Here is a 26,740-nt window from a genome sequence, read left to right as displayed (position 1 = left end):
GAATGTAATGACTAAGGGGTGTGGGATGATTTCATTGAGAGGAATGGGATGTGGTCTGTGAGGGGACTCCGAGTTATTGACTGGCGGTCCGTCAGTAGTGATATACCAGAGAGAAATCGTTGTGTTTCGTACTGAAAAAATGATGAAGGGAAGCATTTTCTTAACACTCTTACCAAATAAATGATCTCTTGTGATGATCCACACTCTGCAATCTCCCATGTTTCTTTACTTCATTGCAGATCCAGGGCCAACACCAACTCCAGAATCTGTGGAAAGGTCGACTGGGGAACCCACTGCCCCTGCATCATCCAGACCAGCAGGATCAGAAATATCAGGTATGAGTCTGCAGGGAATATTGTACAGAAAATCTTAACACAATACCATCGCTGTAAACACACTCTGGAGGGAGTGGGATGTGGAAACTAAGGGGAGAGGAGTTAGGACTGATGGGAGGATAACAGGGTGAGCGATGGGAGTGGGGTGTAGTGACTGAGGGGTGTGGGATGTAGTGACTGAGTGGAGTGGGATGTAGTGACTGAGGGGAGAGGGATGTAGTGACTGAGGGGAGTGGGAAGTAGTGACAGAGGAGAGTGGGATGATGTCATTGAAATAATGGGATGTGGTGAGTGAGAGGACTGGCAGTTATTAACTGGTGGACAGTCAGGAGTGATATATCAGAGAGAAATCGCTGTGTTTCAGGCTGAAGAAATGATGAAGGGAAGCATTTTCTAAACTCTCTTACCAAGTAAATGATCTCTTGAGGTGATCCACACTCTGCAATCTCCCATGTCTCCTTACTTCATTGCAGGTCCAGGGACAACACCAACTCCAGAATCTGTGGAAAGCTCGACTGGAAAACCCACAGTCCCAGCATCATCCAGACCAACAGGATCAGAAATATCAGGTATGAGTCTGCAGGGGATATTCTACAGAAAATCTTAACACAATATGATCGCTGTAATCACACATTGAAGGGAGTGGGATGTGGTAACTAAGGGGAGAGGAGTTAGGACTGATGGGAGGATAATTGAGTGCGCGATGGGAATGGGGTGTAGTGACTGAGGGGAGTGGGTTGCTAGGACTGAGGGGTGTGGGATATAGTGACTGAGGGGAGTGGGGTGTAGTGACTGAGGGTAGTGGGATGTAGTGACTGAGGGGAGTGGGATGTAGAGACTGAGGGGAGTTGGATGTAGTGACTGAGGGGAGTGGGATGCTAGGACTGAGGGGAGTGGGATGCAGTGACTGAGGGGTGTGGGATGCTAGGACTGAGCAGAGTGAGATGTATGGCCTGAGGGGTGTGGGATGTAGTGATTGAGGGGAGTGGGATGTAATGACTGAGGTGAGTGGGATGGAGTGAGTGAGGGGATTGGGCTGTAGTGACTGAGCTCAGTGAGATGTGGTGGCAGAGAGGATTGGAATATGGTGACTGAGGGGAGTGGGATATAGTGACTGAGGTGAGTGGGATGTGGTGCGGGTGGGGAGCGAGATTGAGTGGCTGTGGGGAGTGGGATATAGTGACTGAGGTGAGTGGGATATATTGACTGAGGGAAGTTGAATGTGGTGCGGGAGGAGAGCGAGATGTAGTGACTGAGGGGAGAGGGATGAAGTGACTGAGGGGAGTGGGATGAAGTGACTGAGGGGAGTGGGATGAAGTGACTGAGGGTAGTGGGATTTAGTGACTGAGGGGAGTGGGATGTAGTGACTGAGGGTAGTGGGAAGAAGTGATTGAGGGGAGTGGGATGTAATGACTGAGGGTAGTGGGATTTAGTGACTGAGGGTAGTGGGATGAAGTGATTGAGGGGAGTGGGATGAAGTGACTGAGGGTAGTGGGATGTAGTGACTGAGGGGAGTGGGATGTAGTTACTGAGTGGAGTGGGATGTCGTGCGTGAGGGGAGCGAAATGGAGCGGCTTTGGGGACTGGAATATAATGACTGAGGAGGGTGGGATGTAGTGACTGAGAGGAGTGGGATGTAGTGACTGAGGGGAGTGGGATATAGTGACTGAGGTGAGTGGGATGTTGTGACTGAGTGAAGTGGGATGTACTGACTGAGGGGAGTGGGTTGTAGCGACTGAGGGGATTGGGATGTAATGACTTAGGGGAGTGGGTTGTAGCGACTGAGGGGAATGGTATAAACTGACTGAGGGGAGTAGGATGTAGTGACTGAGAGGAGTTGAATGTAATGACTCACGGGTGTGTGATATAGTGACTGAGGGGAATGGGGTGTAGTGACTGAGGGGAGTGGGGTGTAGTGATTGAGGGGAGTGGGATGTGATGACTGAGGGGAGTGGGATGTAGGGATTGAGCAGAGTGAGAAGTAAGGCCTGAGGGGAGTGGGATGTGGTGACTGAACGTAGTGGGGTGTAGTAACAGTGGGGAAATTGACATATTGAGTGAGGGGAGTGGGATGCACTGACAGCGGAGTGGGATGTAGTGAGTTAGGGAAGTAGAATATAGTGAGTGAGGAGTCTGCCTGTTCGTGACCGTGGTTCAGTCAGGTGTGAAAGGGCAGAGTGACATTGGTGGGTTTCAAACTGTATAAAAGGTGAAGTGAATCATTTCTAAACTTTTGAACCAATTGAAAACTCTCTTGACGTGATCCACACTCTGAAATCTCCCGTGTCTTCTTACATCATTGAAGAACCAGGGAAAGCACCAACTCTGGAATCTGAAGAACACTCGCCTCTAGATTCCACTGTCCCTGCACCATCCAGCCCAACTGCATCAGATAAAACAGGGATAAGTCTGGAGGCGATATTCTCCAGAAAATATTCACACAATATGATCACTGTTATCTAATAATGAAGGGAGTGGGATGGAAAGACTGAGGATATTGGAATGGAATGACTGAGGGGATTGGGATGGAAAGAATGAGGGGAGTGGAATGTAGTGACTGAGGGGATTGGGATGGAAGGAGTGAGGAGAGTGGAATGTAGTGACTGAAGAGAGTGGGATGGAACGGCTGAGGGGAGTGGAATGTAGTGACTGAGGGGAGTAGGATGGAAAGACTGAGGAGAGTGGAATGTAGTGACTGAGAGGAGTGGAATGTAATGACTGAGGGGAGTGGGTTGTAGCGACTGAGGGGAATGGTATATACTGACTGAAGGGGGTAGGATGTACTGACTGAGAGGAGATGAATGTAATGACTAAGGGGTGTGTGATATAGTGACTGAGGGGAGTGCGATGCAGTGACTGAGGGGAGTGGGATGTAGTGACTGAGGGGAGTGGGATGTAGTGACTGAGGGGAGTGGGATGTATTGACTGAGGGGAGTGGGATGTAGTGACTGAGGGGAGTGGGATGTATTGACTGAGGTGAGTGGGATGTTGTGACTGAGTGAAGTGGGATGTACTGACTGAGGGGAGTGGGTTGTAGCGACTGAGGGGAGTGGGATGTAATGACTTAGGGGAGTGGGTTGTAGCGACTGAGGGGAATGGTATAAACTGACTGAGGGGAGTAGGATGTAGTGACTGAGAGGAGTTGAATGTAATGACTCACGGGTGTGTGATATAGTGACTGAGGGGAATGGGGTGTAGTGACTGAGGGGAGTGGGGTGTAGTGATTGAGGGGAGTGGGATGTGATGACTGAGGGGAGTGGGATGTAGGGATTGAGCAGAGTGAGAAGTAAGGCCTGAGGGGAGTGGGATGTGGTGACTGAACGTAGTGGGGTGTAGTAACAGTGGGGAAATTGACATATTGAGTGAGGGGAGTGGGATGCACTGACAGCGGAGTGGGATGTAGTGAGTTAGGGAAGTGGAATATAGTGAGTGAGGAGTCTGCCTGTTCGTGACCGTGGTTCAGTCAGGTGTGAAAGGGCAGAGTGACATTGGTGGGTTTCAAACTGTATAAAAGGTGAAGTGAATCATTTCTAAACTTTTGAACCAATTAAATACTCTCTTGACGTGATCCACACTCTGAAATCTCCCGTGTCTTCTTACATTTTTGAAGAACCAGGGAAAGCACCAACTCTGGAATCTGAAGAACACTCGCCTCTAGATTCCACTGTCCCTGCACCATCCAGCCCAACTGCATCAGATAAAACAGGGATAAGTCTGGAGGCGATATTCTCCAGAAAATATTCACACAATATGATCACTGTTATCTAATAATGAAGGGAGTGGGATGGAAAGACTGAGGATATTGGAATGGAATGACTGAGGGGATTGGGATGGAAAGAGTGAGGGGAGTGGAATGTAGTGACTGAGGGGATTGGGATGGAAGGAGTGAGGAGAGTGGAATGTAGTGACTGAAGAGAGTGGGATGGAACGGCTGAGGGGAGTGGAATGTAGTGACTGAGGGGAGTAGGATGAAAAGACTGAGGAGAGTGGAATGTAGTGACTGAGAGGAGTGGAATGTAGTGAGTGAGGGGAGTGGGATGTAATGACTGAGGGGAGTGTGTTGTAGCGACTGAGGGGAATGGTATATACTGACTGAGGGGAGTAGGATGTAGTGACTGAGAGGAGTTGAATGTAATGACTAAGGGGTGTGTGATATAGTGACTGAGGGGAGTGGGCTGTAGTGACTGAGGGGAGTGGGATGTAGTGACTGAGGGGAGTGGGACGTAGTGACTGAAGGGTGAGTGATATAGTGACTGAGGGGAGTGGGATGTAGTAACTGAGGGGAGTGGGATGCAGTGACTGAGGGGTGAGTGATATAGTGACTGAGGGGTGTGGGATGTAGTGACTGAGGGGAGTGGGATGTAGTGACTGAGGGGAGTGGAATGTAGTGACTGAGGGGAGTGGAATGTAGTGATTGAGGGGAGTGGGATGAAAAGACTGAGGAGAGTGGAATGTAGTGACTGAGAGGAGTGGAATGTAGTGAGTGAGGTGAGTGGGATGTAATGACTGAGGGGAGTGTGTTGTAGCGACAGAGGGGAATGGTATATACTGACTGAGGGGAGTAGGATGTAGTGACTGAGAGGAGTTGAATGTAATGACTAAGGGGTGTGTGATATAGTGACTGAGGGGAGTGGGCTGTAGTGAGTGAGGGGAGTGGGATGTAGTTACTGAGGGGAGTGGGACGTAGTGACTGAGGGGAGTGGGATGTAGTAACTGAGGGGAGTGGGATGCAGTGACTGAGGAGTGAGTGATATAGTGACTGAGGGGTGTGGGATGTAGTGACTGAGGGGAGTGGGATGTAGTGACTGAGGGGAGTGGAATGTAGTGACTGAGGGGAGTGGGATGTAGTGACTGAGGGGAATGGGATGTATTGACTGAGGGGAGTGGGATGTAGTGACTGAGGGGTGTGGGATGTAGTGACTGAGGGGTGTGGGATTTAGTGACGGAGGTGTGTGATATAGTGACTGAGGGGAGTGGGCTGTAGTGACTGAGGGGAGTGGGATGTAGTGACTGAGGGGAGTGGGACCTAGTGACTGAGGGGAGTGGGATGTAGTAACTGAGGGGAGTGGGATGCCGTGACTGAGTGGTGAGTGATATAGTGACTGAGGGGTGTGGGATGTAGTGACTGAGGGGAGTGGGATGTAGTGACTGAGGTGAGTGGGATGTAGTGACTGAGGGAAATGGGATGTACTGACTGAGGGGAGTGGGTTGTAGCGACTGAGGGGAGTGGGATGTAATGACTTAGGGGAGTGGGTTGTAGCGACTGAGGGGAATGGTATAAACTGACTGAGGGGACTAGGATGTAGTGACTGAGAGGAGTTGAATGTAATGACTCACGGGTGTGTGATATAGTGACTGAGGGGAGTGGGGTGTAGTGACTGAGGGGAGTGGGCTGTAGTGATTGAGGGGAGTGGGATGTGATGACTGAGGGGAGTGGGATGTAGGGACTGAGCAGAGTGAGAAGTAAGGCCTGAGGGGAGTGGGATGTGGTGACTGAACGTAGTGGGGTGTAGTAACAGTGGGGAAATTGACATATTGATTGAGGGGAGTGTGATGCACTGACAGCGGAGTAGGATGTAGTGAGTTAGGGAAGTGGAATATAGTGAGTGAGGAGTCTGCCTGTTCGTGACCGTTGTTCAGTCAGGTGTGAAAGGGCAGAGTGACATTGGTGGGTTTCAAACTGTATAAAAGATGAAGTGAATCATTTCTAAACTTTTGAACCAATTAAATACTCTCTTGACGTGATCCACACTCTGAAATCTCCCGTGTCTTCTTACATCATTGAAGAACCAGGGAAAGCACCAACTCTAGAATCTGAAGAACACTCGCCTCTAGAGTCCACTGTCCGTGCACCATCCAGCCCAACTGCATCAGATAAAACTTGGATAAGTCTGGAGGCGATATTCTCCAGAAAATATTCACACAATATGATCACTGTTATCTAATAATTAAGGGAGTGGGATGGAAAGACTGAGGAGATTGGAATGGAATGACTGAGGGGGTTGGAATAGAAAGAACGAGGGGAGTGGAATGTAGTGACTGAGGGGATTGGGATGGAAAGAGTTAGGAGAGTGGAATGTAGTGACTGAAGAGAGTGGGATGGAAAGGCTGAGGGGAGTGGAATGTAGTGACTGAGGGGAGTAGGATGGAAAGACTGAGGAGAGTGGAATGTAGTGACTGAGAGGAGTGGAATGTAATGACTGAGGGGAGTGGGTTGTTGCGACTGAGGGGAATGGTATATACAGACTGAGGGGGGTAGGATGTACTGACTGAGAGGAGATGAATGTAATGACAAAGGGCTGTGTGATATAGTGACTAAGGGGAGTGGGATGTAGTGACTGAGGGGAGTGGGATGTAGTGACTGAGGGGAGTGGGATGTAGTGACTGAGGGAAGTGGGATGTATTGACTGAGGGGAGTGGGATGTAGTGACTGATAGGTGTGGAATGTAGTGACTGAGGGGAGTGGGATGTAGTGACTGAGGGGAGTGGGATATATTGACTGAGGGGAGTGGGATGTAGTGACTGAGGGGTGTTAGATGTAGTGACTGAGGGGTGGGGGATGTAGTGACTGAGGGGATTGGGATATAGTGACTGAGGTGAGTGGGATGTAGTGACTGAGGGGAATGGTATATGCTGACTGAGGGGAGTAGGATGTAGTGACTGAGAGGAGTTGAATGTAATGACTAAGGGGTGTGTGATATAGTGACTGAGGGGATTGGGATGTAGTGACTGAGGGGAGTGGGATGTAGTGACTGAGGGGAGTGGAACGTAGTGACTGAGGGGAGTGGGACGTAGTGACTGAGGGGTGTGGGATGTAGTGACTGAGGGGTGTCTGATATAGTGAATGATGGGAGTGGGATGTAGTGACTGAGGGGAGTGGGATGTAGTGACTGAGGGTAGTGGTATGTAGTGACTGAGGGGAGTGGGATGTATTGACTGAGGGTAGTGGGATGTAGTGACTGATAGGTGTGGAATGTAGTGACTGAGAGGAGTGGGACGTAGTGACTAAGGGGAGTGGGATATATTGACTGAGGGGAGTGGGATGTAGTGACTGAGGGGTGTTAGATGTAGTGACTGAGGGGTGGGGGATGTTGTTACTGAGGGGATTGGGATATAGTGACTGAGGTGAGTGGGATGTAGTGACTGAGGGGAATGGTATATGCTGACTGAGGGGAGTAGGATGTAGTGACTGAGAGGATTTGAATGTAATGCCTAAGGGGTGTGTGATATAGTGACTGAGGGGATTGGGATGTAGTGACTGAGGGGAGTGGGATGTAGTGACTGAGGGGAGTGGAACGTAGTGACTGAGGGGAGTAGGACGTAGTGACTGAGAGGAGTGGGATGTAGTGACTGAGGGGTGTCTGATATAGTGAATGATGGGAGTGGGATGTAGTGACTGAGGGCAGTGGGATGTAGTGACTGAGGGGAGTGGGATGTAGTGACTGAGGAGAGTGGGATGTATTGACTGAGGGGAGTGCGATGTAGTGACTGAGGGGTGTGGGATGTAGTGACTGAGGGGTGTGGAATGTAGTGACTGAGGGGTGTGGGATGTAGTGACTGAGGGGAGTGAGATGTATTGACTGAGGGGAGTGTGATGTAGTGACTGAGTGGAGTGGGTTGTAGCGACTGAGGGGAATGGGATATAGTGACTGAGGTGAGTGGGATGTAGTGACTGAGGGAAGTGGGATTTAGTGACTGAGGGGAGTGCGTTCTAGCGAATGATGGAAATGGGATATACTGACTGAGGGGAGTGGGTTGTAGTGACTTAGAGGAGTTGAATGTAAAGACTAAGGGGTGTGGGCTGATGTCATTGAGAGGAATGGGATGTGGTCTGTGAGGGGACTCCGAGTTATTGCCTGGCGGACCGTCAGTAGTGATATACCAAAGAGAAATCGTTCTTTTTTGGACTGAAAAAAATGATGAAGGGAAGCATTTTCTTAACACTCTTACCAAGTAAATGATCTCTTGTGATGATCCACACTCTGCAATCTCCCATGTTTCTTTACTTCATTGCAGATCCAGGGACAACACCAACTCCAGAATCTGTGGAAAGTTCGACTGGGGAACCCACTGCCCCTGCATCATCCAGACCAGCAGGATCAGAAATATCAGGTATGAGTCTGCAGGGGATATTCTACAAAAAATCTTAACACAATATGATCGCTGTAAACACACTCTGGAGGGAGTGGGATGTGGAAAATAAGGGGAGAGGAGTTAGGACTGATGGGAGGATAATAGAGTGAGCGATGGGAGTGGGGTGTAGTGACTGAGGGGTGTGGGATGTAGTGACTGAGTGGAGTGGGATGTAGTGACTGAGGGGAGAGGGATGTAGTGACTGAGGGGAGTGGGAAGTAGTGACTGAGGAGAGTGGGATGATGTCATTGAAAGAAATGGGATGTGGTGAGTGAGAGGACTGGCAGTTATTGACTGGCGGACAGTCAGGAGTGATATATCAGAGAGAAATCGCTGTGTTTCAGGCTGAAGAAATGATGAAGGGAAGCATTTTCTAAACTCTCTTACCAAGTAAATGATCTCTTGAGGTGATCCACACTCTGCAATCTCCCATGTCTCTTTACTTCATTGCAGGTCCAGGGACAACACCAACTCCAGAATCTGTGGAAAGCTCGACTGGAGAACCCACAGTCCCAGCATCATCCAGACCAACAGGATCAGAAATATCAGGTATGAGTCTGCAGGGGTTATTCTACAGAAAATCTTAACACAATATGATCACTGTAATCAAACACTGAAGGGAGTGGGATGTGGTAACTAAAGGGAGAGGAGTTAGGACTCGCGGGAGGATAACAAAGTGAGCGATGGGATTGGGTTGTATTGGCTGAGGGGTGTGGGATGTAGTGACTCAGGGGAGTGGGATGTAATGACGAAGAGGAGTGGGATATGGTGACTGAGGGGAGTGGGATATAGTGACTGATGGGAGTGCAATGTAGTGACTGAGGGGAGTGGGATGTAGTGACTGAGAGGAGTTGAATGTAATGACTTAGGGGAGTGGGATGATGTCATTGAGAGGGATGGGATGTGCTGAATGAGGGGAATGGCAGTTATTGACTGGCGGACAGTCAGGAGTGATATACCAGAGAGAATTTGCTGTGTTTCATACTCAATAAATGATGAAGGGAAGCATTTTCTAAACTCTCTTACCAAGTAAATGATCTCTTGAGGTGATCCACACTCTGCAATCTCCCATGTTTCTTTACTTCATTGCAGGTCCAGGGACAACACCAACTCCAGAATCTGTGGAAAGCTCGACTGGAGAACCCACAGTCCCAGCATCATCCAGACCAACAGGATCAGAAATATCAGGTATGAGTCTGCAGGGGTTATTCTACAGAAAATCTTAACACAATATGATCACTGTAATCAAACACTGAAGGGAGTGGGATGTGGTAACTAAAGGGAGAGGAGTTAGGACTCGCGGGAGGATAACAAAGTGAGCGATGGGACTGGGTTGTATTGGCTGATGGGTGTGGGATGTAGTGACTCAGGGGAGTGGGATGTAATGACGAAGAGGAGTGGGATATGGTGACTGAGGGTAGTGGGATATAGTGACTGATGGGAGTGCGATGTAGTGACTGAGGGGAGTTGGATGTAGTGACTGAGGGGAGTGGGATGTAGTGACTGAGTGGAGTAGGATTTAGTGACTGAGGGGAGTGGGATGTAGTGACTGAGGGAAATGGGATGAAGTGACTTAGGGGAGTTGGATGTAGTGACTGAGGGGTGTTGGATGTAGTGACTGAGGGGAGGGGGATGTAGTGACTGAGTGAAGTGGGATGTTGTGACTTAGGGGAGTGGGATGGATTGACTGAGGAGAGTGGCATATAGTGACTGAGGGGAGTGGGATTTACTGACTGAGGGGAGTGGGATGTAGTGACTGAGGGTAGTGGGATGTAGTGACTGGAGGGAGTGGGATGTAGTAACTGAGGGGAGTGCGATGTGCTGACTGAGGGGAGTGTGATATAGTGACTGAGGGGAGTGGGATGTAGTGACTGAGGGGAGTGGGGTGTAGCGACTGAGGGCAGTTGGATGTAGTGACTGAGATGAGTTGAATGTAATGACTAAGGGGAGTGGGATGATGTGATTGAGAGGAATGGGATGTGGTGAGTGAGGGGACTGGGAGTTATTGACTGGCGGACCGTCAGGAGTGATATACCAGAGAGAAATCACTGTGTTTCAGCCTGAATAATTGATGAAGGCAAGCATTTTGTTATCTCTCTTACCAAGTAAATGATCTCTTGTGGCGATCCACACTCTGCAATCTCCCATGTTTCTTTACTTCATTGCAGATCCAGGGACAACACCAACTCCAGAATCGGTGGAAAGCTCGACTGGAGAACCCACAGTCCCAGCATCATCCAGGCCAACAGGATCAGAAAATTCAGGTTTGAGTCTGGAGGGGATATTGTACAGAAAATCCTAACACAATATTATCGCTGTAATCACACACTGAAGGGAGTGGGATGTGGTAACTAAGGGAAGAGGAGTTAGCACTGATGGGAGGATGATTCAGTGAGGGATGGGAGTGGGATGTAGTGACTGAGTGGAGTGGGGTGTAGTGACTGAGAGGAGTTGAATGTAATGACTAAGGGGAGTGGGATGTAGTGACTGAGGGGAGTGGGATGTAGTTACTGACGGGAGTGGGATGTAGTGACTGAGGGGAGTGGGATGTAGTGACTGAGGGGAGTGAAATGTAGTGACTGAGGGGAGTGGGAAATACTGACTGAGGGGAGTGGGATGTAGTGACTGAGGGAAATCGGATGTAGTGACTGAGGGGAGTGGGATGTAGTGACTGAGGGGAGTGGGATGTAGTGACTGAAGGGAGTTGGATGTAGTGACTGAGGGAAGTGGGATGTAGTGACTGAGTGGAGTAGGATGAAGTGACTGAGGGGAGTGGGATGTAGTGACTGAGGGAAGTGGGATGTAGTGACTGAGGGTAGTTGGATGTAGTGACTGAGGGGAGTTGCATGTAGTGACTGAGGGGAGGGGGATGTAGTGACTGAGGGAAGTGGGATGTAGTGATTTAGGAGAGTGGGATGGATTGACTGAGGAGAGCGGCATATAGTGACTGAGGGTAGTGGGATGTAGTGACTGAGGGGAGTGAGATGTAGTGACTGAGGGGAGTGGGATTTAGTGACTGAGGGGAGTGGTATGTAGTAACTGAGGGGAGTGCTATGTGGTGACTGAGGGGAGTGTAATATAATGACTGAGGGGAGTGGGATGTAGTGACTGTGAGGATTGGGTTGTAGCGGCTGAGGGGAATGGCAAATACTGACTGAGGGGAGTGGGATGTAGTGACTGCGGTGAGTGAGACGTGGTGGCTGAGGGAAGTGGGTTGTAGTGAATGAGGAGAGTGGGATGTGGTGCGTGAGGGGAGTGAGATGGAGCGGCTGAGGGTAGTGGGATGTAGTGACTTAAGGGAGTGCGATATATTGACGGAGGAGAGTGGGATATAGTGACTGAGGTGAGTGGGAGGTAGTGACTGAGGGGAGTGGGATATAGTGACTGAGGGGAGTGGGATGTAGTGACTGAGGGGAGTGGGATGTAATGACTGAGAGGAGTTGAATGTAATGACTAAGGGGAGTGGGATGATGTCATTGAGAGGAATGGGATGTGGTGAGTGAGGGGACTGGCAGTTATTCACTTGTGGACCGTCAGGAGTGATATACCAGAGAAAAATCGTTGTTTTTCAGACTGAATAAATGATGAAGGGAAGCATTTTGTTTACACTCTTACCAAGTAAATGATCTCTTGAGGTGATCCACACTCTGCAATCTCTCATGTTTCTTTACTTCATTGCAGATCCAGGGTCAACACCAACTCCAGAATCTGTGGAAAGCTCAACTGGGGAACCCACAGTCCCAGCATCATCCAGACCAACAGTATCAGAGATATCAGGTATGAGCCTGCAGGGGATATGCTACAGAAAATCGTAACACAATATGATCACTGTAATCACTGAAGGGAGTGGGATGTGGTAACTATAGGGAGAGGAGTTAGGACTGATGAGAGGATAATTCAGTGAGCGATGAGAGTGGGGTGTAGTGACTCAGGGGAGTCGGATGTAGTGACTGAGGGGATTGGGATGTAGCGACTGAGGGGAGAGGAGTTAGGACTGATAGGAGGATAATTCAGTGAGCGATGGTAGTGGGATGTAGTGACTGAGGGGTGTGGGATGCTGGGACTGAGCAGAGTGAGATGTAAGGCCTGAGGGCAGTGGGATGTTGGGACTGAGGTGAGTGGGTTGTAGTGACTGAGGGGAGTGGAATGTGGTGCGTGAGGGGAGCGAAATGGTGCGGCTGAGGGGAGTGGAATATAATGACTGAGGGGATTGGAATTGAGTGAGGGAGGGAATTGGGTTTTAGTGACTTAGGTGAGTGAAACGTGGTGACTGAGGTGAGTGGGATGTAATGACTGAGGGAAGTGGGATGTGGTGCGGGAGGGGAGCCAGATGGAGTGGCTGAGGTGAGTGGGATGCACTGACTGAGCGGATTGGGATGTAGTGAGTGAGGGAAGTGGAACATAGTGAGTGAGGAGGCTGCCTGTTAGTGACCGTGGTTCAGTCAGGTGTGAAAGGGCAGAGTGACATTGGTGGGTTTCAGACTGTATAAAAGATGAAGTGAATAATTTCTAAACTTGTGAACCAATTAAATACTTTTTTGCCGTGATCCACACTCTGCAATCTCCCTTGTCTTCTTACATCATTGAAGAAGCAGGGAAAGCACCAACTCTGGAATCCGAAGGACACTCGACTCGAGAATCCACTGTCCATGCACCATCTAGACCAACTGAATCAGATAAAACAGGTATAAGTCTGGAGGGGATATTCTCCAGAAAATATTCACACAATATGATCACTGTTATCTAATAATGAAAGGAGTGGGATGGAAAGACTGAGGGGATTGGAATGGAGTGACAGAGGGGATTGGGATGGAAAGAGTGAGGGGTGTGGAATGTAGTGACAGAGGGGATTGGGATGGAAAGAGTGAGGGGTGTGGAATGTAGTGACTTAGGGGAGTGGGATGGGAAGGTTGAGGGGACTGGAATGGAGTGACTGAGGGGAGTGAGATGGAAAGACTGAGGGGAGTGGAATGTAGTTACTGAGTGGAGTGGGATGGAGAGACTGAGGGGAGTGGAATGTACTGACTGAAGGGAGTGTGATGTCTTGACTTAGAGGAGTGGAATACATGACTGAGGGCAGTGGGATATCAGGAGCGAGGGGAGTAGAATTTCGGGAGCGAGAGGTGTGGGATGTCACAAGAGAGAGGAGTGGGATGTTGTGAGCGAGACGAGGGGGATGTGGCGACTGAGAGGAATGGGATGTGGTGAGTAAGGGGAGTGGGAGTTAGTGAGTGGGGTACAGTCAGAATTGACAGAACAGAGTGAAAGATGTGTGTTTCAGACTGTATAAATGCAGAAGTGAACCATTTTCTAAACTTTCCTACCATGTAATTGCTCTCTTGAGGTGATCCACAATCTCCAATCTCCCATGTCTACTTACTTCATTGCAGATCCAGAGACAACACCAACTCCAAAATCTGAGGAACACTCGACTCGAGAATCCCGTGTCCCTGCATCATCCAGCGCAACAGGATCTGAAGTATCAGGTACCCAGCTTGACAGGATATTTACAGAAAATCTTCACACAATATGATCACTGCAATCTCACACAGAAGGGAGTGGGATATGCTAACTAAGGGTTGAGGAAGAAACACTGGTGGGAGTGCAAATCTGTGAGCGCGGTGAGTGTTATTCAGGGTGCGAAGGGAGTGGGGTATAGTACCTGGGGGAATGGTGTGTAGTGACAGTGGGGAATGTGATATATTGAGTGAGGGGAGTGGAATATAGTGATAGAGGAGACTGGGAGTTAGTGACTGGAGTGCAGTCAGGAGTGATGAGCACAGTGCCATTGGTGGGTTTCAGGCTATACAAACGAAGACGTGAATAACTTTGTAAACTTTCCTACCAAGTAAATGCACTCTTGAGATGATTCGCACTCTGCAATCTCCCATGTCTCCTTATTTCATTGCACATCCAGAGAGAACACCAACTCCGAAATCTAAGGAAGACACAACTCGGAAATCCAATGCACCTGGGTCATCTAGCCCAACAGGACCTATAATGACAGGTATCAGCCTGGATGGGATATTCTACAAAAAAAATCTTCACGCAATATAATCGCTGTAATCTCATACTGAAGGGAGTGGGATAGAGGGGCTGAGGGGAGAGGAATGTCATGACTGAGTGGAGTTGGATGTAGTAGCTGATGGTAATGGCTGTAGAGACTGAGGGGAGTGTGGTGTAGTGAATGAGGGAAGTGCGATGTAGTGACTGAGGGGAGTAGGATGTAGTGACTGAGGGGAGCGGGATGTCGCGCCTGAGCGGAGTGGCATGTACCGACTAAGGGGAGTGGGATGTAGTGAATGAGGGGAGTCGGATGTCGCAACTGAGGGGAGCGGGATATAGTAACTGAGGGGATTGGGATGCAGCGAGTGAGGGGAGTGGGATGTAGCGAGTGTGGGGAGTGGGATGTAGCGAATGAGGGGAGTGGGTTGTAGTGACTGAGGGGAGTGGGATGCAGTAACTGCGGGGAGTGGGATGTAGCGACTGAGGGGAGTGGGATGTAGTGACTGAGGGGTGTGGGATATAGTAACTGAGGGGAGTGGGATGTAATGAATGAGGGGAGTGGAATGTAGTGACTGAGGGGAGTGGGATGTAGTGACTGAGGGGAGTGGGATGTAGTGACTGAGAGGAGTTGAATGTAATGACTAAGGTCGGTGGGATGATGTCATTGAGAGGAATGGGATGTGCTGAGTGAGGGGAATGGCATTTATTCACTGGCGGACAGTCAGGAGTGATACACCAGAGAGAATTTGTTGTGTTTCATACTCAATTAATGATGAAGGGAAGCATATTGTTAACTCTCTTACCAAGTAAATGATCTCTTGAGGTGATCCACACTCTGCAATCTCCCATGTTTCTTTACTTCATTGCAGGTCCAGGGACAACACCAACTCCAGAATCTGTGGAAAGGTCGACTGGAGAACCCACAGTCCCTGCATCATCCAGACCAACAGGATCAGAAATATCAGGTATGAGTCTGCAGAGGATATTCTACAGAAAATCTTAACACAATATGATTGCTGTAATCACACACTGAAGAGAATGGGATGTGGTAATTAAGGGGAGAGGAGTTAGGACTGATGGGAGGATAATTGAGTGAGCGATGGGAATGGGGTGTAGTAACTGAGGGGAGTGGGATGCTAGGACTGAGGGGAGTGGGATATAGTGAATGAGGAGAGTGGGGTGTAGTGACTGAGGGGAGTTGGATATAATGACCTAGGGGAGTGGGATATAATGACCGAGGGGATTGGGATATAATGACAGAGGGCAGTGGAATGTAGTAACTGAGCGGAGTGGGATGTGCGTGAGGTGAGCGAGATGGAGTAGCAGATGGGAGTGGGATATAGTGACTGAGGGGAGTGGGATGTAGTGACAGAGAGGAGTGGGATGCAGGGACTGAGGGGAGTGAGATGTAGTGACTGTGGGGAGTGGTATGTGGTGCGTGAGGGGAGCGAAATGGAGCGGCTGAGGGGAGTGGGATATAATGACTGTGGGGAGTGGGATGGAGTGAGTGAGGGGATTGGGTTGTAGTGACTGATGTGGGTGAGAGGTAGTGGCTGAGGGGATTGGGATGTAGTGATTGAGGGGAGTGGCATGTAGTGACTGAGGGGAGTGCAATGTAGTGACTGAGGGGATTGGGATGTAGTGATTGAGGGGATTGGCATGTAGTGACTGAGGTGAGTGGGATGTATTGACAGCATAGTGGGATGTAGTGAGTGAGGGAAGTGGAACATAGTGAGTGAGGAGGCTGCCTGTTAGTGACGGTGGTTCAGTCAGGTGTGAAAGGCCAGAGTGACATTGGTGGGTTTCAAACTGTTTAAAAGATGAACAGAATCATTTCTAAACTTTTGAACCAATTTAATACTCTCTTGACGTGATCCACACTCTGCAAACTCCCATGTCTTCTTCATCATTGAAGAACCAGGGACAACACCAACTCTGGAATCTGAAGACCACTCGACTCGAGAATCCACTGTCCCTGCACCATCTAGACCAACTGCATCAGATAAAACAGGGATAAGTCTGGAGGGGATATTCTCCAGAACATATTCGCACAATATGATCACTGTTATCTCATAATTAAGCGAGCGGGATGGAAAGACTGAGGAGATTGGAATGTAGTGATTGAGGGGAGTGGAATGGAGTGACTGAGGGGAGTGGGATGGAAAGGCTGAGGGGAGTGGAATGGAGTGATTAAGGGGAGTGGGATGGAAAGCCTGAGGGGAGTGGAATGTCGTGACTGAGGGGAGTGGGATGGAAATACTGAGGGGAGTGGAATGTAGTGACTGAGGGGAGTGGGATGTAGTGAATGAGGAGAGTGGGATGTAGTGACTGAGGGGAGTTGGATGTTGTGACTGAGGGGTGTGGGATGTAGTGACTGAGTGGAGTAGGATGTAGTGACTGAGGGGGGTGGGATGTAGTGACTGAGGGAAGTGGGATGTAGTAACTGAGGGAAGTGGGCTATAGTGACTAAGGGGAGTGGGATGGATTGACTGAGGACAGTGGCATATAGTGACTGAGGGGAGTGGGATTTACTGACTGAGTGGAGTGGGATTTAGTGACTGAGGGTAGTGGGATGTAGTGACTGAGGGTAGTGGGATGTAGGGACTGATGGTAGTGGGATGTAGTGACTGAAGGTAGTGGGATGTAGTGACTGAGGGAAGTGGGATGTAGTGTCTGAGGGGAGTTGGATGTAGTGACTGAGGGGAGTTGGATGTAGTGACTGAGGGGTGGGAGATGTAGTGACTGAGGGAAGTGGGATGTAGTGATTTAGGAGAGTGGTATGGATTGACTGAGGAGAGTGGCATATAGTGACTGAGGGGAGTGTGATTTACTGACTGAGGGGAGTGGGATTTCATGACTGAGGGTAGTGGGATGTAGTGACTGAGGGTAGTGGGATGTAGTGACTGGGGGTAGTGGGAAGTAGTTACTGAGGGGAGTGGGATGTAGTGACTGAGGGGAGTGGGATGTAGTGACTGAGGGGAGTGGGGTGTAGTGACTGAGGGGAGTGGGATGTAGTAACTGAGGGGAGTGCGATGTGGTGACTGAGGGGAGTGCGATATAATGACTGAGGGGTTTGGGATGTAGTGACTGAGGGGAGTGGGATGTAGTGACTGAGGGTAGTTGGATGTAGTGACTGAGAGGAGTTGAATGTAATGATTAAGGGGAGTGGGATGATGTGATTGAGACGAATGGGATGTGGTGTGTGAGGAGAGTTAGATGGAGCGGATGAGGGGAGTGGGATGTAGTGTCTTAAGGGAGTGGGATATATTGACGGAGGAGAGTGGGATATAGTGACTGAGGGGAGTGGGATGTAGTGACTGAGGGGAGTGGGATATACTGACTGATGGGAGAGGGACGTAGTGACTGAGGGGAGTGGGATATAGTGACAGATGGGAGAGGGACGTAGTGACTGAGGGGAGTGGGATATAATGACTGATGGGAGTGGGATGTAGTGACTGAGAGGAGTTGAATGTAATGACTAAGGGGAGTGGGATGATGTCATTGAGAGGAATGGGACGTGGTGAGTGAGGGGACTGGCAGTTATTGACTGGCGGACCGTCAGGAGTGATATACCAGAGAGAAATTGTTGTTTTTCAGACTGAATAAATGATGAAGGGAAGCATTTTGTTAACATTCTTACCAAGTAAATGATCTCTTGAGGTGATCCACACTCTGCAATCTCCCATGTTTCTTTACTTCATTGCAGATCCATTGACAACACCAACTCCAGAATCTGTGGAAAGCTCGACTGGGGAACCCACAGCCCCTACACCAACCAGACCAACAGGATCAGAGATATCAGGTATGAGTCTGCGGGGGGATATGCTACAGAAAATCGTAACACAATATGATCACTGTAATCACTGAAGGGAGTGGGATGTGGTAACTACAGGGAGAGGAGTTAGGACTGATGGTAGGATAATTCAGTGAGCAATGGGAGTGGGATGTAGTGACTGAGGGGTGTGGGATGCTGGGACTGAGCAGAGTGAGATGTAGGGCCTGAGGGGTGTGGGATGTAGGGATTGAGGTGAGTGGGATGTAGTGACTGAGGGGAGTGGGATGTGGTGCGTGAGGGGAGCGAAATGGTGGGGCTGAGGGGAGTGGAATATAATGACTGAGGGGAGTGGAATTGAGTGAGTGAGGGGATTGGTTTTTAGTGACTTAGGTGAGTGAAATGTGGTGACCAAGGTGAGTGGGATGTATTGACTGAGGGAAGTGGGATGTGGTGCGGGAGGGGAGCGAGATGGAGTGGCTGAGGGGCGTGGGATGCACTGACTGAGCGGAGTGGGATGTAGTGAGTGAGGGAAGTGGAATATAGTGAGTGAGGAGGCTGCCTGTTAGTGACCGTGGTTCAGTCGGCTGTGTAAGGGCAGAGTGACATTGGTGGGTTTCAGATTGTATAAAAGATGAAGTGAATAATTTCTAAACTTTTGAACCAATTAAATACTCTCTTGCCGTGATCCACACTCTGCAATCTCCCTTGTCTTCTTACATCATTGAAGAAGCAGGGAAAGCACCAACTCTGGAATCTGAAGAACACTCGACTCGAGAATCCACTGTCCTTGCACCAACTGCATCAGATAAAACAGGTATAAGTCTGGAGGGGATATTCTCCAGAAAATATTCACACAATATGATCACTGTTATCTCAAAATGAAGGGAGTGGGATGGAGAGACTGAGGGGATTGGAATGGAAAGAGTGAGGGGTGTGGAATGTATTGACTGAGGCGATTGGGATGGGAAGGTTGAGGGGACTGGAATGGAGTGACTGAGGGGAGTGGGATGGAAAGACTTAGTGGAGTGGAATGTAGAGACTGAGAGGAGTGGGAAGGAAAGACTGAGGGGAGTAGAATGTAGTGACTGAGGGGAGTATGATGGAGAGACTGAGGGCAGTGGAATGTACTGACTGAAGGGAGTGTGATGCCTTGACTTAGAGGAGTGGAATACATGACTGAGGGCAGTGGGATATCGGGAGCGAGGGGTGTAGAATTTCGGGAGCGAGAGGTGTGGGATGTCACAAGAGAGAGGAGTGGGATGTTGTGAGCGAGACGAGGGTGATGTGGTGACTGAGAGGAATGGGATGTGGTGAGTAAGGGGAGTGGGAGTTAGTGACTGGGGTACAGTCAGAATTGACAGAACAGAGTGAAAGATGTGTGTTTCAGACTGTATAAATGCAGAAGTGAACCATTTTCTAAACTTTCCTACCAAGTAATTGCTCTCTTGAGGTGATCCGCAATCTGCAATCTCCCATGTCTACATACTTCTTTGCAGATCCAGAGACGACACCAACTCCAAAATCTGAGGAACACTTGACTCGAGAATCCACTGTTCCTGCATCATCCAGCGCAACAGGATCTGAAGTATCAGGTACCCAGCTCGACGGGATTTTCTACAGAAAATCTTCACACAATATGATCACTGCAATCTCACACAGAAGGGAGTGGGATATGCTAAGGGTTGAGGAAGAAACACTGGTGGGAGTGCAAATCAGTGAGCATGGTGAGTGTTATTCAGGGTGCGAAGGGAGTGGGGTATAGTAACTGGGGGGAGTGGTGTGTAGTGACAGTGGGGAGTGTGATATATTGAGTGAGGGGAGTGGAATATAGTGATAGAGGAGACTGGGAGTTAGTGACTGGAGTGCAGTCAGGAGTGACAGAGCTCAGTGCCATTGGTGGGTTTCAGGCTATACAAAAGATGACGTGAATACTTTTGTAAACTTTCCTACCAAGTAAATGCTCTCTTGAGATGATCCGCACTCTGCAATCTCCCATGTCTCCTTATTTCATTGCAGATCCAGAGAGAACACCAACTCCGAAATCTAAGGAACACACTACTCGGAAATCTACTGCGCCTGGGTCATCTAGCCCAACAGGACCTGTAATGACAGGTATCCGCCTAGACGGGATATTCTACAAAAAAAATCTTCACGCAATATAATCGCTGTAATCTCATACTGAAGGGAGTGGGATAGAGGGGCTGAGGGGAGAGGGATGTCATGACAGAGTGGAGTGGGATGCAGTAGCTGATGTTAACGGCTGTAGAGACTGAGGGGAGTGTGGTGTAGTGAATGTGGGAAGTGCGATGTAGTGACTGAGGGGAGTAGGATGTAGTGACTGAGCGGAGTGTGGTGTAGTGACTGAGGGGAGTGGGATGTAATGACTGAGGGAAGTGCGATGTAGTGACTGAGGGGAGCGGGATGTCGTGACTAAGGGGAGTGGGATGCAGTAACTGAGGGGATTGGGATGTAGTGACTGAGGGGAGTGGGATGCAGCTACTGAGGGGAGTGGGATGTAGCGAGTGAGGGGAGTGGGATGCAGTGACTGGTGTTCTATCAGTACTGACAGAGCAGGCTGACATTGGGGTGTTTCAGAATATATAAATGATGAAGTGAATTATTTTCTAAACTTTCCTACCAATTAAATTATCCCTTGAGCTTATTCAAACCACAGACATTTGCTGTAACTATTTAAATTATTTAAACATCTGTTAGTCTAGCCTGGAATCTGACTCTTACTCCACAGCTGAACATGAAACACATTTATCATTCCAATTCTCAATTTAAACCGACATCAGTAATATACTCAATCAGTCTCTGTATCACTCAGGCCAATGTCTCCTCTCACTGACTGTGTGCCCATTACTTACTGCACTTAAAAGTCCCTGTCTTATACTGAGCTGTGATGAGGCCCTCTCTACCTGGGATTCCGGCTATAGTCGTCAAAAACTAATCAGGCAAAGGTGATTTAAACCAGAGACAGTTGTTTGTCTAACGATTTAGCTTACTTAAAAATCCACTAGCTCTAGGCCAGAATCTGGCTCTCACTCTAAAACTGAACTTGAGACATATTTACCATGCAAAATCTCACAATGAACCAAATTGCCAAACATACTCACTCTTGTTTCTGTCCCAAAAATCACCACTCTTCTTAAGGCAGCCGCCTGTTTAACTGGATATTTCTACGCCAGAATCAAACTCTTACTCTAAAATTTAAATTGAAAGAGATTTACCATTCGCATTCTCACTTTCAACCAAATTCACAAATATACTCACTCAGTCTCTGTATCACTCAGGCCAATGTCTCCTCTCACTGACTGTGTGCCCATTACTGAATGCAGACTGTAAAACTCCCTGTCTTATATTGAGCTGTGAGAAGTCATTCTCCATCTCAGCTTCCAGCTAGCGTCATCAAAAACTATTCACAAACAGGTGATTAACAGTTAACTGCCACTAAGTCCGCTCGTCCCATCTCAGAATCTGACTCTCACACTAAAATTGAACTTGAAACAGTGTTCAGTGCTTTGGGGTGATTGGGGTTTCAGTGTTTGGGGGTTCAGTGTTAGTGGGGCTTGAGGGTTCGGTGTTGGTATGATTTGGAGGTTCGGTGTTAGTGGGGCTGGGGGTCCGGTGTTGGTGGGATTTGAGGGTTCGATGTTAGTGGAGTTTGGGTTTCGGTGTGCGCGGAAATTTGGCTTTCGTTGTTAGTGAGATTTGGGGGATCAGTATTATTTAGTGTCCCACGGTCATTTGGGTGTCACCAATTCTATAACCCAAGTTGGTATTATTTAACCATTCCATCGATTGTGGGTTCAGTGTTTTGTGGAGTTTGGCGTTCGTGGTGTTTGGGGGTTCAATATTTGTAGGGTTTGGGGGGTTCAGTTTTTTGGAGTTTCGGGGCACCATGTATTTGGGGTTTGAGGGTTTCTGTGTTTTTGGGGGTTCTTGGGTTCATTGTTGGTGGGATTTGGAGTTTCAACAAGCACTTATTGTGAGAAACACTCCCTTGTACTATCACAGGCACGGAGAGGTCAAACAAGGAGGGATCCAAGGAAAAATGTAGTCGAGACTCCGCTCGGCGTCCATCCTTTGTCAGAGTCGGATCATCAGACTCAGGTACCTGACTTGTCAACGCAATTTGAGTATAACCTTCCCCCAATACAACTCCATCATGGAGATTCATTCAGTCTGTCAGCGAGGGGAGTGGACGGAGTCTGACCCCTGAGCCTTGCCCATCCCCCACCCCCACTCCTCCCCTCCAATCCACCTCGTTACCCAGATCTCACCCCCACCACTAACCCTGCCCAGGCGCTTTTGTCTGGGTGTGTCTCAAGCCTTGTACTCTCTGTGTTACAGTGGTCCTGGACTTCAGCGAGGTGGATTGTGACCAGATGAATGCCCAAGTCAAAGTGATGTACGTCGGGAAGAACAAACTGGACACTGGCGAGGAAAAGGAGGCCCATCTCCGCCAGGTGAGGGGGGATCATCCCGCAGTCATTCCCGGGGTTTGGGCATCTCCCATTCAATAACCCGTGTTGTCATTAGCTTCCTCACTCCCTGGTAGGGGTTGGATTGAACTGATGGGGATGAGGTGGGGAGGTAGTGAATTCCCCAATGCTGAATAGGCAGAGAGTGAGCTGGTGTGGAGGAAGCAGGGATTGTTCAGGTGTTGAGGGGTGAGGGGGAAGGGTCACGTTTCCCACACAACCCCCCCCCCCCCCCCCCCACCCCCCACAACCGGGTTCAGGGAAGGAATTTCCCTCGTGCTAAGGGGCCCATCGATATTTCCTGGGACCCCTTGCCAGTTGCTCAGTAACTGCGTTCCCTGTTCTATCCGACCTGACTCCTCTCCTGTCCATTCCCAGGTACATGAAATGCTGAAAAAATATCTTCCCTGCAAGAAGCTGGTGCCAAAACTATCAGCAGATCCTGGCGAGGAGAAGAAGAAATGACCAGGAATATCCGGGATGGTCGGCGAGTGGATTGCAAACAGTTTTCTGGACTGAGGGAGGGTCTCCATGAGCAAGGGGGTGTCGGCTCATTGGTGGTGGTGCATGGAATGGGGTGTTGTGTTTCGGGGTTATCATGTGATTTGGGTTTGATGTAAGTGTCTTATTAGTGGTGGTGGTCCGTGGGGTGGGGTGTTTATTTTCGGGGTTATTATGTGATTTGGGTTTGGGGTAAGTGTCTTATTGGTGGTGGTGGTCCGTGGAGTGGGGTCTTTATTTTTGGTGTTGTTACGTGATTTGGGTTTGGGGTAAGTGTCATTTTGGTGGTGGTGGTCCGTGGGGTGGGGTGATGTTTTTCGGGGTTATTATGTGATTTGGGATTGGGTGAGCTTGAGACTGAATCATCGTCTGCGATAGCTCTTGATGCAACTCGAGAAGAACTGTTTTTGATTTAAGAGCATAAGATGTAGTAGAAGAAGTAGGTGTTTGGCCTATCGAGTCTGCTCCACCATTCAATGAGATCATGCCTGATCTGATAATCCTCAACTCCACTTTCCTGCCTTTGCCCCATAACCTTTGTGTCCTTTACTGATTAAAAACCTCTCTATCTCAGCCTTGAATATACTTCACGAACCAGCCTCTATATACCTCTGCGGTAAACAATTCCAGAAATTGACAACCCTCTGAGAGAACAAATTTCTCCTCACCTCTGTTTTAAATGCTATATAACCAGCCCTGACTCTGAGATTATGCCCTCTCATCCTAGACTCTCCCAAAGCCTCTCAGCATCTATCCTTTCAAGCCCCCTAAGAATCTTATTTGTTTTAGTAAGGTCGCATCTCAATCTTCCAAACTCCAATGAGTAGAGGCACAACCTATTCGACCTCTCCTCCTAAGAATATCACTCCATCCCTGGGATCAACCTAGTGAATCTTCCCTGGACTGCCTCCAATGCCAGTACATCTATCATTTGATAAGGGGACAAAAACTGTTCACAGTAATCTAGGTGTGGTCTAACAAGAGCCTTTTATAGTTGAGAGAATAAGGCGTCTGAAAGGTTGGGTTTTTAAACTGCTAGTGAGCGAGTCAATTAATATGTGATTTTCCTCCTTACTTTGGAAGGGGCAGGATCAGATGAGAAGCCATTGAGATAAGATTCGCTGGGCTGATTCCTGGGATGAAGGGGGCTGCCTTATGGTGGAAAGTTTAGTATGTTGGGCCTGTGCCCATTCGAGTTCAGAAGAAGGAGAGGCGACCTTATTAACACAAAGATACTGAGAGGTTGTTTCCTCATTTTTTTGGGGGGGGGTGGCGGGGGGAGCGGGTGGGTGGGATCTTGTACAAGGTTGGGGGGTCACAGATTCTGAGTAAGGGGTATCCCATTGAAGACGGGGATGAGGGGGAATTTCTTCTCACAGAGGGCCCTCAGTCTGTGGAATTCTCTCCCCCACCCCACAAAGCAGTGGAGGCCGCGTCACTGAATATATTCAAGGCTGAGTTAGACAGGTTTCCGATCAACAAGGGGGTCAATTGTTATTTGCGTGGAGAGGCGGTGGGGGCACAGGCAGGAAAGTGGAGAAGAGGCCACAAGCAGTTCAGCCATGATCTGGTTGAAAGGTGGAGCAGGCTTGAGGGGCTGAATTGCCTACTGTTCACTCCCATGTATCATCTGATTGATCTCTATTCTGAACTGGTGACTAACCCATTTGAATTCTCAACGAAAACCTGGCAGTGTTTTGTCTGAAGCTTTGCCTCTTGCATTTTCTTTAATGATGAATGTTTGCTGAATAAACCTGTGACATTTGACACCCAGCGCTGTGGATCCACTTGATTTTTGATAGGTGCATTATCAGTGAGAGAAAGCTTTGGTTCTCCGATTAGATGGGAGTAGGCCGGAATCCAACCCTCGCTGTATTATATGGACCTACACCCTGAACTCCTAATGCACACATGGAGGTTTCATAGCCTGAATCTCCCACTGACCATCAGCTCCTGACGTCCTCCGCCATTGCCTCATTGGGCCTTGCCACCCTCACCCAGGAGAGGGGGCCAGCCAATGGCAGTCCCACCTTCAAACAATGCAGAACACATTGGTCAGCAGCCTGGTTCAACAGGCAACTGCCTTAATGGGAGATAACTGTCAATCACCCTTGGATGAATAGTTTTGATGCCTGTAGTAGGAAGCGGAGCAAGAGAGTGGATCGTCACAGCTCAATATAAGATAGGGACATTTAAAGAACACAGTTAGTAAAAGGCACCCAGTCAGTGAGGGGAGACTTTGGCCTGATGGGACAGACACTGACTGAGTCTCTTTCTGAATCTGGTTTAAAGTGAGAATTCGAACGATAAACCTGATGCAAGTTTAATTTTAGAGTGGGAGTAATTTTAGAGTAAGAGTCTGATTCTGACATAGAAATATCCAGTTAAACAGGCATCTGCCTTAAGAAGTAAGAGTGGAGATTTCTGAGGCAGAGGCAAGAGTGAGTATGTTTGGCATTTTGGTTCAATGTGAGAATTCAAATGGTAAATCTGATTCAAGTTTGGTTTTGGTGTGAGAGTCAGTTTTTGAACTAGAGCTAGCAGATTTTTAAATAAGTTCAATAGTAAAACCAGAAGCTCATAAAGAGAGTGACTCATCACAGCTCGATATAAGACCGGGACTTTTAAAGTGTACAGTTGAAGTGCACACATATTATATATGATTGTTAAACATTCAATGAAATCCTTAAATATGTGCATAAAGTGTTAAATATTAGGCTTTTCGACAGACTATTGATAATTACACACAGAGTAATGAATGGATTATTTCACACATGGGGAAACAAGAATCAGATGTAACGGTATTACAGCTGAATAAAGGCAACTACAGAGGCATGAGGGAGGAGCTGGACAGAATTGACTGGGAGTTGAGCCTAGCAGGAAAGACAGTGGAACAGAAATGGCAGGAGTTGCTGGGAGTAACTTGGGAGACACAGCAAAAATTCATCCCTAGTTAGAAGAAGCATACTAAAGGAAGGAAGAGGCAACCATGGCTGACAAGGGAAGTCAGGGAAAGCTAAAGAGAAAGCATACAATGTGTCGAAGAGCAGTGAGAAACCAGGGGATTGGGAAGCCTACAAAGACCAACAGAGGACAACTAAAAAACAAATAAGGAGGGAGAAGATTACATGTGAGGGTAAACTAGCCAATAATATAAGAGAAGATTGCAAGGGTTTTTTTTAGATAAATAATGGGTAAGAGAGAGGCAAAAGTAGACATTGGGCCGCTGGAAAATGACGCTGGAGAAGTAATAGTGGGGAACAAAGAATTGGCGGAGGAACTGACTAGGTAGTTTGCATCAGTCGTCATGGTGGAAGACACAAGTAACATCCCCAAAGTTCAAGAGAATCGGGGGCAAGAGGTGAGTATGGTCGCCATTACGAAGGAGAAGGTGCTAGGAAAACTGAAAGGTCTGAAGGTGGATAAATCAACTGGACCAGATGGATTAAATCCCAGAGTTCTGAAGGAGATAGCTGAAGAGATAGTGGAGGCGTTAGTGGTGA

General features: G+C 48.6%; 1 long non-coding RNA gene across 1 annotated transcript; it reads left to right on the top strand.

Moving 5' to 3' along the window:
• Window positions 1-22,306: 22,306 nt before the first annotated feature.
• On the top strand, window positions 22,307-23,230 carry LOC144674377 (uncharacterized). Its single transcript, XR_013574525.1, has 3 exons — window positions 22,307-22,365; window positions 22,606-22,721; window positions 23,115-23,230. It is a non-coding gene; the product is annotated as an uncharacterized LOC144674377 (long non-coding RNA).
• Window positions 23,231-26,740: the final 3,510 nt, after the last annotated feature.

This window comes from Cetorhinus maximus, unplaced genomic scaffold (assembly GCF_964194155.1).
Source record: "Cetorhinus maximus unplaced genomic scaffold, sCetMax3.hap1.1 HAP1_SCAFFOLD_642, whole genome shotgun sequence".
Taxonomy (NCBI): Eukaryota; Metazoa; Chordata; class Chondrichthyes; order Lamniformes; family Cetorhinidae; genus Cetorhinus; species Cetorhinus maximus.
The sequence above is the reverse complement of the archived record's forward strand: the minus strand, read 5'-3'. Positions and strand labels throughout refer to the sequence as shown.